General features: G+C 46.0%; 1 protein-coding gene across 5 annotated transcripts in view; it reads right to left on the bottom strand.

Annotated features, from left to right (window-relative positions):
• The window catches only part of NCK2 (NCK adaptor protein 2), a 153,443-nt gene extending 139,732 nt beyond the window's left edge, over positions 1-13,711 (bottom strand). For 3 of the 5 annotated variants that reach the window (XM_027621760.2, XM_027621762.2, XM_027621763.2), the window contains exon 1: positions 13,482-13,711. The gene's annotated coding sequence lies outside the window, so the exon portion shown is untranslated. The remainder of the gene's footprint in view (positions 1-13,481) is intronic. The other 2 variants (XM_027621758.2, XM_027621759.2) reach the window with 1 other exon arrangement.
• Positions 13,712-16,974: the final 3,263 nt, after the last annotated feature.

The raw sequence follows: 16,974 nt of genomic DNA, 5'->3' as shown, positions 1-16,974 counted from the left end.
GTGTTTCTAATACGTGCCCCAGGACCATGTTCTAGAAACAGGGCAGCTCCTATCTTCTCTCCCCTGGAACAGCACCAAGGGCAGTGCCGCAATGCCCCTGCAACCACTGAAAACCTTCCTCCCTCAGAGAGAATAAATCGCCCATGCAGAATTCCAAATAACTGCAGGAAATGCACCTCCTTAAGGGGGTAGAATTTAACTCCTGTTTAAGTGACTTCCTCCCAAAACCTACAGTAGGGTCAGTGGAAAAACCAGTTAACTTTACAGTGGGGAAGCCTGCAAACACCACTTCAGCCAGGGGATCAAGGTCAAGAGCAACAGTGCCAAGTCACATTGACAGTATGTATCACTGAGACAAGGCACTGAAAATGGGACTTGACCTCTGACCTCCATGATCTTCCTCCCCGAAACCTGTAACTCCAGTCTAATCATAAGAAAAACAGCCGACAAATCCCAACTGAGGAATGTTCCACAAAACATCTGATTGGTATTTCTCAAAACTGTACAGGTCATCGAACCAAGGAGAGCCTGAGAAACTGTCACAGCCAAGAGGAACCTCAAGAGACATGAGGACTAAGGGTCATGTAGAATTCTGGGTGGGATCCAGAAAAAGGACATTAGGTAAGAGTTAAGAAAATCCAGGGGCACCTGGGTGACTTAGTCGTTAAGCATCTGCCTTTGGCTCAGGTGATGATCCCAGGGTCCTGGGATCGAGCCCCGCACCAGGCTCCCTACTCAGTGGGAAGCCTGCTTCTCCCTCTCCCACCCCCCCTGCTTGTGTTCCCTCTCTCACTCTCTCTCTGTCAAATAAATAAACATCTTTAAAAAAAAAAAAGAAAATCCAAATCAAGTATGGACTTTAGTTAACAATCATGTACCGGTATGATCTTTAGAATTTTTTTGTAAATCTAAAACTATTCTAAAATTAGGGGCACCTGGCCTGCTCAGTTGGAAGAGCATGTGACTCTTGATATTGAAGCTGTGAGTTCGAGCCCCACGTTGGGTATACAGATAACTTAAATAAACTTTTTAAAGCTTTAAAAAATTATTAAAACTTCTAAAATTAGAGGTCTATTTAAAAATATATATGTACTATACATAAATACATATATGCAAAGCATAACATGGACGACTTTCAAGAATTACAAACTGTACTTTGGACAAGTAGGTAAAAACCGGAATGAACACAAGGAGATAAATGTACCCAATTAGCTTAACACAATAAAATAAGATTATTACATGGTTGGAACTCAGTACAATTTTTGTGCTGTTCTTCAAACAAAGAGCAAACTATATGTACTTGAATATGTAAGATAATAGACTACATGAGTTTGTAAACAACAACAAAAAACTTCCTCCCTTAAATGAGATCCAGAACCAACTAATTGAACATACATTAAATTCTCTCCTACTCAGGCCCCCAAGAGCCAGGAATCGATGTATTCTAAGCAATCTTTAAAAGTGCATCACATAACTCATATCTCAAGTTACACTCTCATTATTCTCAAATTAAGTTAATTTGAGCACTAAGCATTAATTACAGTATATCACAAATTAATTACGGAATAACATAAAAACTATTTTCCACTAATCCACATCATCAAAAGTGAAATGTAAACTGGTTCCGTATGAAATGGAAGACAAATCACTGATTATGGTTTTAATTGTTTGGAATGCCAGTATTATTTCCATACACTAACCAAAACTAGAACAGAAACACCCAAATCAGCCCACCTTTAGAAATTAGTTTCATACCAACATGCTGTCAAACGGCACAATGATTCGGGTACTAGATAAAGCAGAAGTCAACAATCTGAAACACTGCATTTAAAATACACAAAACATCTATAGTGAAGTAAGAAAGGGTTCAAGTTTCAAAGGAGACACACTTCAAACTAGACTATCAGTAGGACACAAAATAAGCCTGGGAAATGTCTGGCCAAGAGTGGTTTATAATATTCATTACTAACCCAAGTGAAATAATAATTTGCTAAATAAATCTTTTCCAGATTAAAATGTAATGGCACAAAGCATTTATGCCATTATCAATAAAAAAAGAAATGAATAAGGAAGTATAGTGGGCTAATTCATGCCAACATTCCTTTAAAAGCACCGAAAAGTAGCTTTACCAATTTTTAAGAGCTAAAAGTCTCAGGCAAATAAACAACATATAAGTAGAGTTCACATTCTCTGAAAATTATGGACTAGCTGACCCCCCAAATCGAGTGTTCATTCTAAGCAAACAGACGGCCTGCACCTCAGCCAGGCCCTGTGAGAACAGTGGCCATCCTGGGAAGTGGGAACGGCATGCTGACCCAGCTGTGGTGGCGACAGAGATCGACAACTGGCAAGTGGGACTTGTCTCTGCTCTGCCGGCATGCCACGGTCTCTGGGGCCGCCTGCAGAATGAAGAGTTCCTGAAAATCTCAAAGAAAACCTTATCCTTCCCTGGAATACGTGCAATGAGGTCTACCTGGCCTTGGGGACTTCCCCAGCATCTCTCCTTGTAGCCCCTCCAGGACTCCACACAGAGGTGACAGTCATTTTATAGACTAGTTAGCTGGGAGGAGAGCTGAGTGGGAACCCGTGAAGCCATCTCCCACTGGCTTAGAAGCTCCCTGAGGGCGGGTTTTTGTATCCAGAGCACCTGGCACGAAAGTGCGAGGTGTGTGACAATGTAGCTAAGTGAAACTGGGGCCTGCAGTCCAATCTGTAGGTCAGATCGGGATGAATAACGCAGCCTTTTCCACACCTGCACACACGTGCCTTTGCGGTCCTCAAACCCAATTCACAAAAAAAGGAAGAGCAACAAAACTGACCACAGAAGTCAGCTCATGCCACCCTCCTTTGGAAGAAACGTCTCTGAAAAGGCACGGTACGGTTCAGATTTTTAAACAGGGAACAGCAGGCCTTCAAAAACAGGAGCACTAAAGCCTTGTTTCACAGATGACAAAACAGAGGTTGGGAGGTTACAGATTCACTGCACAACCTGAGCCAAATTAGCAGCAGGTGGAAAGGAGCCTAAAGGAAGCAATTTATTTTTGCAGTTCAAATCTAGACTAGCTCTTAATTAAGTTCAGGATGATATAGTGTTATTCCAGCTCCTATTATAATTAAAAGTCAAGAAGTCACTGCGTAAAGGCCAACATTTTATTTTTGAGGGAGGAGACATACATACAAAGCCTGAAGGAAATCCAGGGTCCACAGCTCCAGATTCGAGCAGCTCACACACACCCCAGACCCACTGCACTGCTGAGAGGGTGGGCCTGGGGGGGCTTCTCTCGGCCACTCACAAGACCCCTGCGGGCCAGTCACTGCCCTGTGACCCGCACTTTCCTCATTTACACAGTGACTTAGTGACATTATTTGCCTCCCTCCACCCAGGCTGGAAGAATCAAATTATACCGAGCCTGGGCAAAGAACAATTAGATATGTTACATTGTTTTGGAGCCCATACCTAGAATGTTTGTCTGTACAAAGAGTTACTAGTGACTTTTCAGAGGTCTTTCTCAGTCCACTGAGGACGGGAGCATTTTGGAAAAGACAAGACTGATTGTACTTTTTAACGATCATCACCAAGAGAAATTCAAAAACTTAAAAAGTGCTGATTTTGTGTTTATCCCCATAACCGAAGAGGAAGGAAGAAGATAAGCAACAAAGTAAAAAGGAAGAGCAGTACAACAGGAAGTGATTTATACAAAATAGATCTAGATAAAGCCAGGGAAATTTCTAATTGACGGCCCTCTGAATTCCTGGGATTATCAGACTTTGTCAAGTGGGAGCCTCAGTCTAAAGAAAAAAAAAGTATGAGCATCAACATCATATTCCAGGCCAGCTAATAGGCAGCTCTGCTGCTAACCCTGACAGAGACTAAGAGCCAAATTATAATTTTCTCTTTCCATTTCCCTGGAAAAGGTCTAATTTGTGGTATTTTCATTCGCTCTCCCCTGAAGAGTTTATTTTTTGGAGCTATACAAAGATGGGAGTGAAACATCTGAAAGCTAACAGATGTGACCAGCTCAAAGATTACCAGGTTGAACCTAGAATCTTATGAACTTTGGTAATAACAACAACAACAAAACTTTTTTTCCTATGGACAGTCACCAATTGAAAGGATTCTGAGCTATGTAAACAGATTTTGAGTGGACCAACCTCTGAAAACTGATGACTTATTAAAAGCAGCTGAGAGGGAACCTGGGTGGCTCAGTCAGTGAAGCAGCCGACTCTTAGTTTCGGCTCAGGTCATTGTCTCAGGGTCCTGAGATTGAGCCCATCGTCAGGCTCCGTGATCAGCAGCGAGTCTGCTTGAGATTCTCTCTCTCGATCTCTCTCAAATAAATAAATGCAATTGAGAAGAGACCCCATTATTTTCTTGTAAGTGGACATTCTAAGGGGAGTATGTTTTTATCACAGTTCAGCCAGATTTCAAAATGTTTCCTAAAAAATCAACATTTTATACTTATATGGTCCAAATATGTAGAAGTAGAAAATTTGAAAAGCAATGTATGCCATATTTTACCACAAACAGTATTACAGATAAACCGTGGTTAAGTCAGTTATATTCAAGTAGGTTTCCCCTTTATATAACTATTAAGATGTATAAATAGTGTCTGACTCTCTAAATAGATATTTTTCATGTTTATAGAAATGGATGGGGCGCCTGGGTGGCTCAGTCGTTAAGCGGCTGCCTTCGGCTCAGGTCATGATCCCAGAGTCCTGGGATCGAGTCCCACATTGGGCTCCCTGCTCAGCGGGAAGCCTGCTTCTCCCTCTCCCACTCCCCCTGCTTGTGTTCCTGCTCTCATTGTCTCTCTGTCAAATAAATAAATAAAATCTTAAAAAAAAAAAAGAAATGGATGAAAAAAAATGATCTCCATATGGACAACTGTGTGAAAAAATACATGTGCCACTAATTTAAGGGTTTAAGTCAAGTAGAGAAACGCATTCACTGACATCAGGTTGCTGAAATACTGAAATTCTGGGCCAGTGAATTTTCTGTGATGGGGGCTGTCCTGTTACGTTGTAGGATGGTTAGCAGGACCCCTGGCCTCTACCCACTAGACACCAGGAGCGCTCCCCAGTCAAGATAATTCAAAAATGTCTCCAGACATTGCCAAATGTCCACGTGGGCAAAATCACGCCCCAGGTGAGAACCACTCACCTATATATAGAACTGGAGGTTCAAGTCTCAATGAAGTTTTTTAAAATACTAACAATTAAAAAAAGGTATTTCTCTATTTGCAAAAGTGAATGGCTTTTATTTCTCAATCCATACCTAACAACCAGTAAGATCCGAAAATGGATGGGAATTTACACGTACTAACGTGCATTATGTTGAAAACATACCTTCTTCCTTCAACATGCAGCCCTCACCTGCCTGACACACCGAGGAAGAGCTAAGAGGAGCTGCCTCTCTTTGTTGGCAGGTAGAATCAGCTTTCGTGACCAGCACTGAGTGCTGGCACAATCAAGTTTAAGCCGCAATGTATTCAACACCTGAGCCTTCACCTGTGATATATAAGTGAGCTTCGGTTCCACCCAGGGATGCTCTGAAATGGAAATTATGACAGTCTAGTGTGTGTGATCCCCCCTCCCCTTTTTCTTTTTTAGAGGATAATGGCAATGTTTGTTTACAGTTGCCACTGGGTCTTATCTCCTGAACCATATAAAACATATGACTAAGAAAAGCAGGGGAAGGCACTAACGCAGGACAGAGAGGTAGTGGGAGCAGCTTTGAACCACAAGCTAGGGATGGCCCAGGAAGACCATACCGGAAGCATATAAAGGAAAAAACCATCAGAGGGCAGGTATGGAAACAGATGGCAAACAGACTTTAAGACAAACGGTCAGGATGGCAGTGTACATTAAGTCAGTCACATGCAAAGGTGAAACACGGAGGGAAGAACCAAGAGAATGGAAAGAAAAATCTACTTTTCTGTCTTGCCAGATTCTATTCCTAAATAGGTTTTTTTTTAAGTGGTTTGATGAAAATTCACTCTTCACCTATATCAAATTTCCTGAAACTGTCTCTAAAATAACTCCCTGAATCCCTTGTTATTTCTTGATCTCTTAAAAATCCTCAAGCAGTTTGCAGTTTTTAATGTCAATGTCCCCAAGCTGGCTTCCCTCACTCAGAGCAGTAAGAGGGCTGTTTATCACCCATTCAGACCTCTCCCCGTCACCCCCACCCAACACCAAGAGACTTGCAAACAGGGAAACAAGCTTTTAAAGTGATCGTCCTTAAAATGGACACGGCTGCCAAACGCTCTGCTCTTCTCTTCCGCAGCCCGACTCGTAAGTGACATAATGAAAATATTTGTTGACTTGCAGACGTCCTTAAATATTTAGCCAAAATTCATAAGATATTAAACTGAGGCACATCCTCTAAGGAAAATCGATGTCGACACTGATGGGCTTTGTCTGATAAGACAGCTACTGGCACTTTCTAGGCATCTCACTGTGACCTCAGCTTCTTGTAACATTTCTTACTAGTAGGCCACCCCCACAGCTGCTGGGAGAATTATTAAACTTGTTTAAGTAAATAAATCTTTGCCGCTGCTCCTCCTGGAACATGCTACATACAGAGCTGGCCACAGGAGAAACAGCCTGACTGCAAATCTAAGCCTGTTAATTCAGAGAAGCTGCCCAAGGTGTAGTCCATCCAAAACCAGTGTTCCCGAGTCTTGGGACAGACATACAGACGCCTCCCCCAACAGAGACACCAGACTCTTGGTTCTACCTCAGTTCTACCCACTAAAAGGCTAGCCAATGCTCTGACAGCCCCTAAGAAAAGGATTTGGTGTGTTGTTGGGCTCCAGGGCTCCAAGAACCTCCCTCCCTACCTTCTCTTTACTACACAGGAACTCATTAAGAAGAAACAGCTGCAGCTGACAATGGCCTCCCAAAAGGCATCCCAACAATACAAGGGCTCAGGAGCTAGGTGGAGGGGCAAGAGAATCGTCAGGCCTCCCTCCTCAGTCCCCACGGTGGCGGAAATTGGGTGGGGACCCACCACACAGCCACATATGAAGGGAACAGGTGCACAGACCTGAACCACAGTGCCTAGAGGCAGGCTTGCAGGCCACTCTCGAATTACAATGCTGTTACTACCCAACGTAGAAACCTCTTCACTCACTGCCCCCTCACTCACCAGTGTCCTATTGCAAACCCCACTGTGCTGGTTCTCAATGTGAGGCGCCCATCCCAACACAGGTCACCTGGTTCATTCTGGACCTTCTTTTGTCAGCCAAGCAGTGGAGGAAGCCCCGAGCTTAGGAAGGACGTAACGAATAGTCACCTGGGAACTCAGCAGAAAAGGGCATCCTCACTCCAGACCTTCGTGTCAGACCCTCTGCGGTGGGTCCAGCCACCTGAGTTTTAAGGGATGCTCATGCCCATCTCAGAGCTGGCGAGTTTGCCCATTTGAGGAGCACCAGCCTACGGGACATGGCAAGGAGGGGCTAGGAGGAGAAGCAAGGCCAAGGATGCTCAGTCATGATCCCCTGTGACCCTGCACAGCTAGCCTTCCCCGGCCATGAGAGTGGAGGCTCTAACTATTCGTTAGGTCCTTCCCAAGCTCGGGCCTTCCTCCACTGCTTGGCTGATGAAGGAAGTTCCAGAATGAACCAATATCCAAGCTCCACTCTTTATCAATGGTTTTCTATCAATGTCTCTCAAATCTTATACCTAATAAAAGCTTATGGTTCTGTTTACATATTTTCAGATACATCTTAACGAAGAGATGGTGGCCTAGCTTCGTGGATAAGAGCAGAGACCCCAAAGTCAGCCTGAGTTTGAGTTCCAGACCTGCTGCTTGCTAGCTATGGAAACTTTGGCAAGGTAACCTGCTATTTCTCTGTACCCTTATCTATAAGGATAAAAACAGGAAGTATCTTGACACTTTTGAGAGGATTCAAGGAGTTACTACTTTGTATGAAGTGCTTAGAACAGTAATTGCAATGTGATTGTGTGTGTGTGTGTGTGTTCATGGATAAACTAATCACTAAAGAAAATACGATTTTAGCTTTTGTACTAATAAATCAAGTACTTAACATCCATCAGAAATATGTTGAATCCTAATACCCAAAAGGTATTTTAAATTGGCAATTTAACCTCTAGAATCCAAAACACATTTCAAAATCTTTGTAAAATATACAAAGTATTTTAATGACATGTAGTCGAATCTGACTTTAGTACTCTAAAATTGAGTGCATGAGATATCACGTTATTCCCTATAACCACCCAGATTACACCTTTCCCACTCTGGAATAATAATAATTGCCATTACTATTATTCTAACTTGTTCCACTCTGTCTTTTTAGCTATCTCAATTTTAGAATGTACAAAATAAAGGAAGCGGCAATCATGAGAAGTCTATCCACCTGCACTCCGCGATATGGCAGTCACTAGCCTCACGGGGCTCCTGGCCACTCCAAAGAAAGAAGGAACGTAATGTGCCCTCAATGCAGAATACATGCCCGATTTCAAAGACTGCACACAAAGAAAACAATGTAAATTATCTCACTTATAAGGCTTTACATTGATTACATGGAGAAATAAAAATATTTTAGATCTCTTGGGTAAAATAAAAATATAAAAATTTATTTTTTAACATAATTTTACAAAATTTACATAATTTTTAACATTTTTAATGTGGCTACATTGAAAATTATGTCCGTGGCTCCCATCTGTGGCCCGCAGTAGATTTCAACAGAACAGCACTGCTCCTGACAATCAGTTCAAAGGGTATCTGCAGGGAAACACGCCACATGAGAGCAGACACACAGGATGTTCTGCACCCACGCTCTCCTCCTCTCACAGGGACATGCACAGTTCCGAGGGGCAGGGCCATAGCTATGCACGACGCCTCTAGTATAAGGGGTAACAGTGAATCAACTCCAACGGACAGAAGTCTTTGAAACAAGGTGATTATAAACTTCGGTACTGTTACCACAGTTAGCAAAGTGCCATTCAGGGTCCAGCCACCGATGACTGTAGTGGCTCAGGGCACGGGGCGGAGTCATTCTGCAGGCAGAAAAGAGAGGGTACACAAGGACACAGCTAGAAGATGCCCTTCTACAAGCCAGGACTGAATTGGCCTGCCCTTTGATCTTGGACTTCCCAGCGTCCAGAAGTGTGAGAAATAAATTTCTGTTGTGCACCCAGCCTGTGTGGTTCTGTTACGGTATCCAGAGCAGACTGATACACACAGTAAGCAAGAACAAGCACACTTCAACTTGCAGACGCTTTCCAGGGTAATGCTGGCTCCTAGCAAAAAATCAAGGACAAAAGTTTCACTCAAACTGCTCACTGAAACAGTCTCCCCTGAAACGGCTCACCTTCAAAGAGTCTACCCACACATAGACCCTGCTCCCACCGCTATCTGCTCACATCTGCCACACGGCAAAGGCATCCACGCAAGGTCTATCATGCTCTTCTTCCTCAGTGCGACGTGCTAGCAGATCAGTAGCCTTACAAAAACATCTATCCAGCACCCTTCTGGTGTTCCCTACCTACTGCCTGCTTAGCCACAGAGCTAAGGGCCACAGGGCTCTCCAACGGAACAGACTTACCCTCAAGTTCAAGCTCTGTCCTCCTTGGTGTTGTCCCTGAGCTCTAGTCTCCTCACACAGAAATAAGGGCCAGAGCCCATTTTACCATGTTATTTCAAATATGAAACAGGATGGCACATGTGGAAAGCAATTTGTAAACTATAAATTAACATACAAGTATTAACACCAATTATTTGTATCTGCCTATGGCACTTTGGATCTTCATTAACCACTGACCAGCAAAACTATCAAGAGGAAACTGCAATATTTCAATTCGGAATGTACTTGAAGCTTCTTCTCTTAAAAACATGAAAAATACAAAGGGGACAAAAAGGTAAGGTAGAGCCAATGGGCCCACTGACCAAGCCAGGGTAACAAAGGCTTCACCCCGAGTTTCCAGTTCACGCCGGCACACACAGTCCACTGAAAAGCATATGGAGCCAAACCTCCAGGTGGTAATGCAACTGGGTTTGTTTTTTGTTTTGCTTTTTGTTTTGTTTAAGTTTAGCTGCAGGACTAGAAATGATTAATTTGAGCAAGAATTTACCAACCAGAGAGGCCACCAGACCAAATTCACCCATTGTCTGGACATCCTGGGGCCAAAACCTTCCACAATGTCACAGGTTCTGAGCAGATGTACAAAGATCCCAGAGATCTTTTATTACTCACATATCAGTGGGAACCTAGAGCCCTAATAACTCGACAGACTCAGAACTCAATATTCATGTGTTTAGTCAGTATTTATTGGGAACCATGTGTATAAGGTATGAACACAAGAAACCACAGGGCAGATTGTAACGTGTGTGCGGGTGTTGGGGGCTATGGGGGGGGTTAATAACTTGCTAATGTTGATTACACCTTCAGAAATAGACATACTTTGGGATCTCTTCAAAGTAAAAATGTAGGAAAAGAAAGAACAGTCTAATTTTTAAAACTGTGTTACTAAAGTGGCCTAAAGAAATAGGAAACTATTTTTACTTTAGCTGCATACTTTTGATAACTGGTTAAAGGCTGTCTTGACCTCCTTCTAAGTTGCCTGAACTCAAGCATTTAACAACATACATGATAGCATTTTTTTAGCGTAGGCCCTTTGAAAACATGCCATGAAGAGTTTCCATCACTCATCTGAAGAAAGAGAAACAATTTGGAAGCGCCATTTGCTATCCCTCTGGATGGGAAAACTAATTCCCTAAGCCTTTGGTGTGAGTCGTGGGGAGTTTCCAGTTCATTTGTGGAAAAAAAAGTTCAGCTTACTAGTTTTCCCAAACATTGTCCACTGCCCTCCCCTGCAGATCCAGCAAGCAATTTTCAGCTCCTCAGCTAGCCAGTTTCATTCTGAATGATGGAGAACCATGTCCCCAAGCTCCCCCCACCCCCCCACCCAGCACACACTGCAAGTCAGTCTGGGCTGTTAGAAGCATGTGTATCCTAGAGAGCAACAGAGCCTCATTTACCCAGGGCAAATTAAGCTAATGCAAGTTATCAAGTAAAGGACTCCAGGTTATTCCAGGCAATCAGGGAGTCTTTAGGGTATTTCAAAAGGTTGAGTTTGTGCGCATGTAAGGAAGATTTCCCGTGTATTTAATATGGATGATAATGCCTTTCTCAAATACTATGTACATAAGATCTGCTGTTGGTTGGAAAACCTCAATAATCCCCAATGCAAATGACAGGGCAGGGTCACAGATTTCAAGGAACAAGAGAATTTAAGCATATAGCATGTAATAAAGCAAAACTCAAAGCCTGGGAACTGAGCACAGCTATTAGAAATGCGCCTTACACAAGCCCCACCCATTTAAAAGGGATCAGTTTAGGGGCACCTGGCTGGCTCATATGGCACAGCATATGGGACTTCTGATCTCAGGGTTGTGAGTTCCAGCCCCACATTGGGTGTAAAGATTACTTACAAAGAGAACATACATACATACATACATAAAGGGCCCGTTTCTCCACAAGTGGGCAGAGGTGGGTGATGGAGCGGTCAGTTCTACGGGTGCCACCCAATTTCATCCTAAGTTCCATGATCAATACCGTGGTGTGTTTAGGTAGCAGCTGAGAAGCTCTGAGCCCAGGTGAGGCCTACCGGACAGCAAACAGAGTCAAGCACCTCCACAAGCTCCGCACTGCTTAAACTTCTCAATTTCAGCCTCCAAGTCACTACAGCCAGAAGACCACAAACATCCGGCCTTTTTCTCCCATCAAAAGTACATCTAGCCAACCTCAGTGGAAGAAATAATTAAGGTAGGATGTTCCCTTGTTGGTCACTGCTCCACCAGCACGGTTAACACCCATTTCTTGGGAAATCCCTGTTCCAAACACCCAAACACCTACACCAGCAGCCCCAACTCCCAGTTAAGCCCGTTTCCTCTCCATGCATCCACTAACTACCACCATTTTCTTTTTATACATATAAACGCCACACATGCTTAATCCTGTTAATTTACCCGTCTATCTAAGAACACCTGGTAAGTGCATTAAGAGAGTGTTCTGAAGCGAAGTTTCGATCTGTTTTGATAAGTTAAAGTAGCCCTGGTTAATTTCAGTTTCATTCATTTTTAAGACTTGAAAAGCACTTCTGCTAACAGTATCAAACGAAATGGTATGAAACACACCCGAATTACTCTCATTCCTACCCAAATCCCTTCCCAGAAGCCAGGAGAAGCCAGGGCTGGGCCTGAACCCGGAAGGGCCTCTCCTACCTGGTCCTGGGCTAAGCCAATGCCCACTGGCCTCTGTGGTTCAGTTTCTGTTTGGGTCAACGGAAGGAGGGGGCCTGCAAGATTTTTAGGTTGCTGGGGCCCAGCACTGGGGCCTGCTCATCCCATTAATGCAGACACAAACTTGGCAGATTCAACCTTAAACCTGTTGGCAAAATAAACAAAACCAAATAAAGGGGAAACGGCCAACCGGAATTGTCTGAAGTGACGGAGGCCCACTATACTCGTTTCTGCTTTGTCCCTGAAGCTGTTACAATGCTAAAGTCAGGTGCCTGAGGTTCATCAGTCAATGACCCCCCCATCCCCCCACCCAAACCCCCCACCCCCCCAAGCCCCGCATCCCGCGCAGACCTTCCAGGGCGATCCTTACTGTCTACAAATTAAAGCGTTTGGCAAATTAGATACCTCCACACAATGCCACGCTAACTGCGCTCACAAGGGAGTTACCTTCAGTGCCTTAAAAATCACACACCGAATTCTTCCAGAACCACTTGGTGGTTAAATCGCCCTGAATAAACCAAGAGGGCAGAGCGATGTGAGAAACTTTCTTTCAGGTGGCTGTAAGAGAGTCATGTAAATCTGGGACAGGACGCAGAGCCTGGAACCCATCACAAAGCGCCCCTCGCCCAGGCGAGGACCTCCTTTATGCGATGTGACAGCAGCTTTGTGCGGGATCATAAATAGTTGCCATAAACACAGTTAAGTTCTCCCGGCCGAGCTCGGCCTCCCGCGTACCCGCGCTGCGGCCGGGCGAACCGGGGCTATTCTTCCCGGAGACTCTCGCCACGGCGATCCTGGCCACCGCACGGTCCCACGCCCGCCCCCGGGTCCGTGCCCGCCGCGGCCAGCCTGCAGGCCGGGCGCCCCCAGTCCCCCTCCCGCCCCCCGCGCCTGGGGGTCTCTGGTCCCGGGAACGCGCCGCTCAGGCCCCCCTGAGCCCGCCCACCCGCCCGCCGCCTTCGCCGGCGCCCCCGCCCCCCCCAGCGCCGGCCCGGAGGGAGGGGGGAGGGAGCCCGGAAGGCGGGCGGGAAGGTGCGGAGCCGGGAGGTGCCGGGCAGTCGCGGCCGCGGGGGGCCAGGCCGCGGCTGGGCCGAGGGCACCGGCAGGACGCCGAAGGCACCGGCCCCCCCGGCCCCTACCCGGGCGCGCGCGCCAACTCCACCGCGCGGCCCAAGTTCGCGGCCCCCGCCCCGAACCCGCGCGCAGCGCTTACCTCGCCGTGGGCCGCCCGCCGACGCCGGAGGGCAGCGGCGCGGGTCCCGGGGCGGCGGCCGCTCAGCGCCCGCCCAGGCGCCGCTCTTTGTCTGCGCCGCTCCCTCCTCCCGTCGCTCGGCGGACGCTGCCGGCCCGGGCGGACCCCGCCGGCCCGGCCGCCGCGAGCCTTCCGCCGCCGAGCCCTCCCCGCCGCCTGCCGCCCGCTCGGCCGCGCGGCTCCGGCCTGACGATCCCCGCGGCGGCGGCGGCGGCGGCGGCGGCGGCGACCCTCCCCCGGCGCGCTGCGCCCGCCTCCTCCGCGCGCTTCCTCCTCCTCCTCCTCCCGCCGCTCCTCCCTGGCCGCGCCGCGACACCGCCCAGGGGCCGACCCGGGCCCGCGCTCCGGGCGGGGGCCCGACACCCACCTGGGGGCGCGCAGGCAGCGCCGGGGCCCGCAGCTCGGCCTGCCTCGGCCACGGCCCGGAGACCAGACGCACCGGAGCGGCGGGTGCGAGGGGGGCGCGCGGGGCTGGCGCCGACGGGGAAGAGAGGTCCCCGCTTCCCAATCTGCCCGCTCGGGGCGTGGGGCAGCGATGGGGGTGAGCCAACGAGAGAGGAAATAAAGGCAGCAACTTCCAGCCTCAAGTGATTGCTGGGTGGCCTTTCCATCCTCTTTTTGTTTGATTTTCTTATCACGACGCTCTAGTTGTTTGGCGACCGGCCCCCTCCCGGAAGCATTCCCACGGCACTCTCAGCAAAGCAGGCCTGTGGTCCATCAGGAAAGTGACTTACATAAAAATGTCACTTCCTTTCTGTAATTGCTTCTGGGCATTTTTATTTATTTGCCTTGTATCTATTTACTTTCACAGACACTTTTGTACTCCATCATTCCGGTCGGAAGCACTTCTTAAGAGGAAGAGAGGAAACCCAGCCCCTGCCGCCTCCCATGCTTGCTGTCCAGCTCAAGCGCACCCACCAGGCAGAATCCTGGAAGGAGCTGCCAGCATGTGGGCCCCCAAGGAGTTACCACTCCTCGTGGGACTGGTCCAGTCACGCGGCCACACGTAGGGCCTTACCTGTAAACAAATTTAGAAGATTAAAACCCAAGACGAAGGGGAAAGAAAAGTTTTCCTATAACAGGCACATGCATCCAGATGTCTGTTCTCCAGTCTCCTTCCCATATGGCTTCCCAAAAGGAAATACTACTATTCAGATTCTGATTTCCTGACGGAATAGCCTGGATCCATGTTAATGAGATTCTTTCTTAGGCTCCTGGTTTCTCATTATTATTAAAGCAATAATAATTTACCCAAGGCGACAAGGCTATATCATCTGAATCATTCATCCCCTGCCTTGTTCCCAAAAGGAAGTACCCAAGTAGGGTAACAAGAACCAGTATAACTTTGAAGTCACAGTATAGTGTTTGACCATCTGCTTTTTTGACTGTGGAACCTTGTACAGGGGTTTCTTAACCCATCTAAAATCTAACAAATGGAGAGATCATATTTACCTAGCTCCTATGTCAGTCCCTGGCATCCTTCCTGACTATAGGGAGTACTCAGGTCACTAGTTGGAAGTAGGTACAGTGTACTGAGCAGCGATGAGTCCAAGATCGGAATCTGGATAGCCTCCTTCTCTTTGACCTTGGGAGAAAAGATACCTCAGTCATCCTTTTGTCTTACTAATAAGGAAAGCAGAATCATAATAAATAGTCTGGCCCAATTTTAAATTAGTTTACCCAAAATACATATAATAACATTGACCCAGTTTTTAACTTGTCTGCTTTGTAAACCACCACTGAATCATCGTTCTCGAACTCCTCTTCCTTTTTCCTTCCCTTACGAAGGTAAAGTCCCCAAGGACATTCTCTACCTAAAACCCAATGTCCCTTTCTTAATCTTTATCCTATGCAGTTTTCAGAAGCACCTGGCATTTCTGCTATTACCTGAAATTCAGTCATCTTCATTTATCTAACACAGCTACCTTTCTGACCTTTCCACATCTGTCCCTTATAGGGCATGTTGTCCTTCCAGCATCTAACAGTAATATTCCCGAAGCAGAATTTGGCCCTTTGTTTTTATTTTGATAACGTGCCTTTTTTTTTTAAGAGAGTTGATCATTTTTATTTGTTTATTTTATTTTATTTTATTTTATTTTGTATGCTTCCAGTCTGGATGTTCAGCGATTAACTCCCAGATCTGTAGCCTTAGAGAGTTCCCCAGCTGGTCTGCAGTCTCTCTGGGCAGCTCATCATCTCTTCAATATCACCAGGTCCAGAATGAAATTTATCTCCTTCCCAAAGTAGCTCCTCCTCCACCGTCTCAGGCTTGGCCAAGAATCCACCAGGCATCTCAGCCCCTGGGAGAAACTTCACTGCAATTCCATTTTTTCCTTCCCTCTTCCAAGCTCTCCCCAAGGGTAGTGAGGAGAGAGCACTAGATGACATTGGGATCCTTCTCAGTCTAAATCCTCATGATTCTGAGTCCTGGTGATCTTGAAACAGTTCTTTGTATCTCCTTTTTTCCTTTCCAGTGGTACCTTCCAAATTTTTACATTATTACTGATAATACTTATGAAACTTCTTTTAGTTCTTTTATATATATATGTATGTATGTATATATATATATAAAATCTGTAACTCACACATGATAGTATTATCCTCATTATACACATGAAAACAATAGAAACAGTAAGTGAAGGAACTGGGGTCAGAACTGAACATACTTGACTCCAAAATTCGTGTTTTTTCCAGTATACCCATTACCTTCCAACTAGCCTCCTGTCACTCACTTCCTCCCATCTCCCAAATTTATGCTGGATATCAGTGTCACTGTAGTTTTCCTAAAAATTGCATCTCTCCGGCCTTACCCCTGATCAAGAAATAACCATGGCTCCCCATTGCCCACCACAGTTCCTCAAAAGTTCTCTGACAGCAGAAGACTTGAGCCTTTGCTCCTGAGAAAGCTGAGGAACTGAGCCCTAAGAGGCCTATATTCGTTTCCCTGGGGCAATCTTAATAAATTACCTCAAACTGTATGACTTAAAACACAGGATTTTATTCTCACAGACTTCTGGAGGCCAGAGTCTGAAATCAAGGTGTCAGCATACTCTCTCAGAAGGCTCTAGGGGAGAATCCTTCCCTGCCTCTTCCAGCTTCTGGGGGTTCCAGACATGCCCTGACTTGTGGAAACGTCACTCCAATCTCTTCCTCTGTCTTCCCATGGCCTGATCCCCTGTGTGTTCTGGCCCCTTCTCTCTTGCCATTGGATTTAGAGGCCTCCCCCAACCATTCCAGGATGATCGCATCTTGAGATCCTTACTTATAACAGCTACAAAGATCTTTTTTCTAAATAAGATCACATTCACAGGTTCCACATGAACATATCTTTGGGGCCACCATTCAACATGGGGGAGACATTTCTTTCAAGCTGATGTTTTGTCTGAAAATGTATCTCTCTGCATTCCACTCCATTAGTATGCCCTGTTTGTTTTACTCTTGAAATGTCTTCAGT

Source organism: Zalophus californianus, chromosome 8 (assembly GCF_009762305.2).
Source record: "Zalophus californianus isolate mZalCal1 chromosome 8, mZalCal1.pri.v2, whole genome shotgun sequence".
NCBI lineage: Eukaryota > Metazoa > Chordata > Mammalia > Carnivora > Otariidae > Zalophus > Zalophus californianus.
Note: the sequence above shows the minus strand (reverse complement) of the source record. Positions and strands in the feature narration are given on the sequence as shown.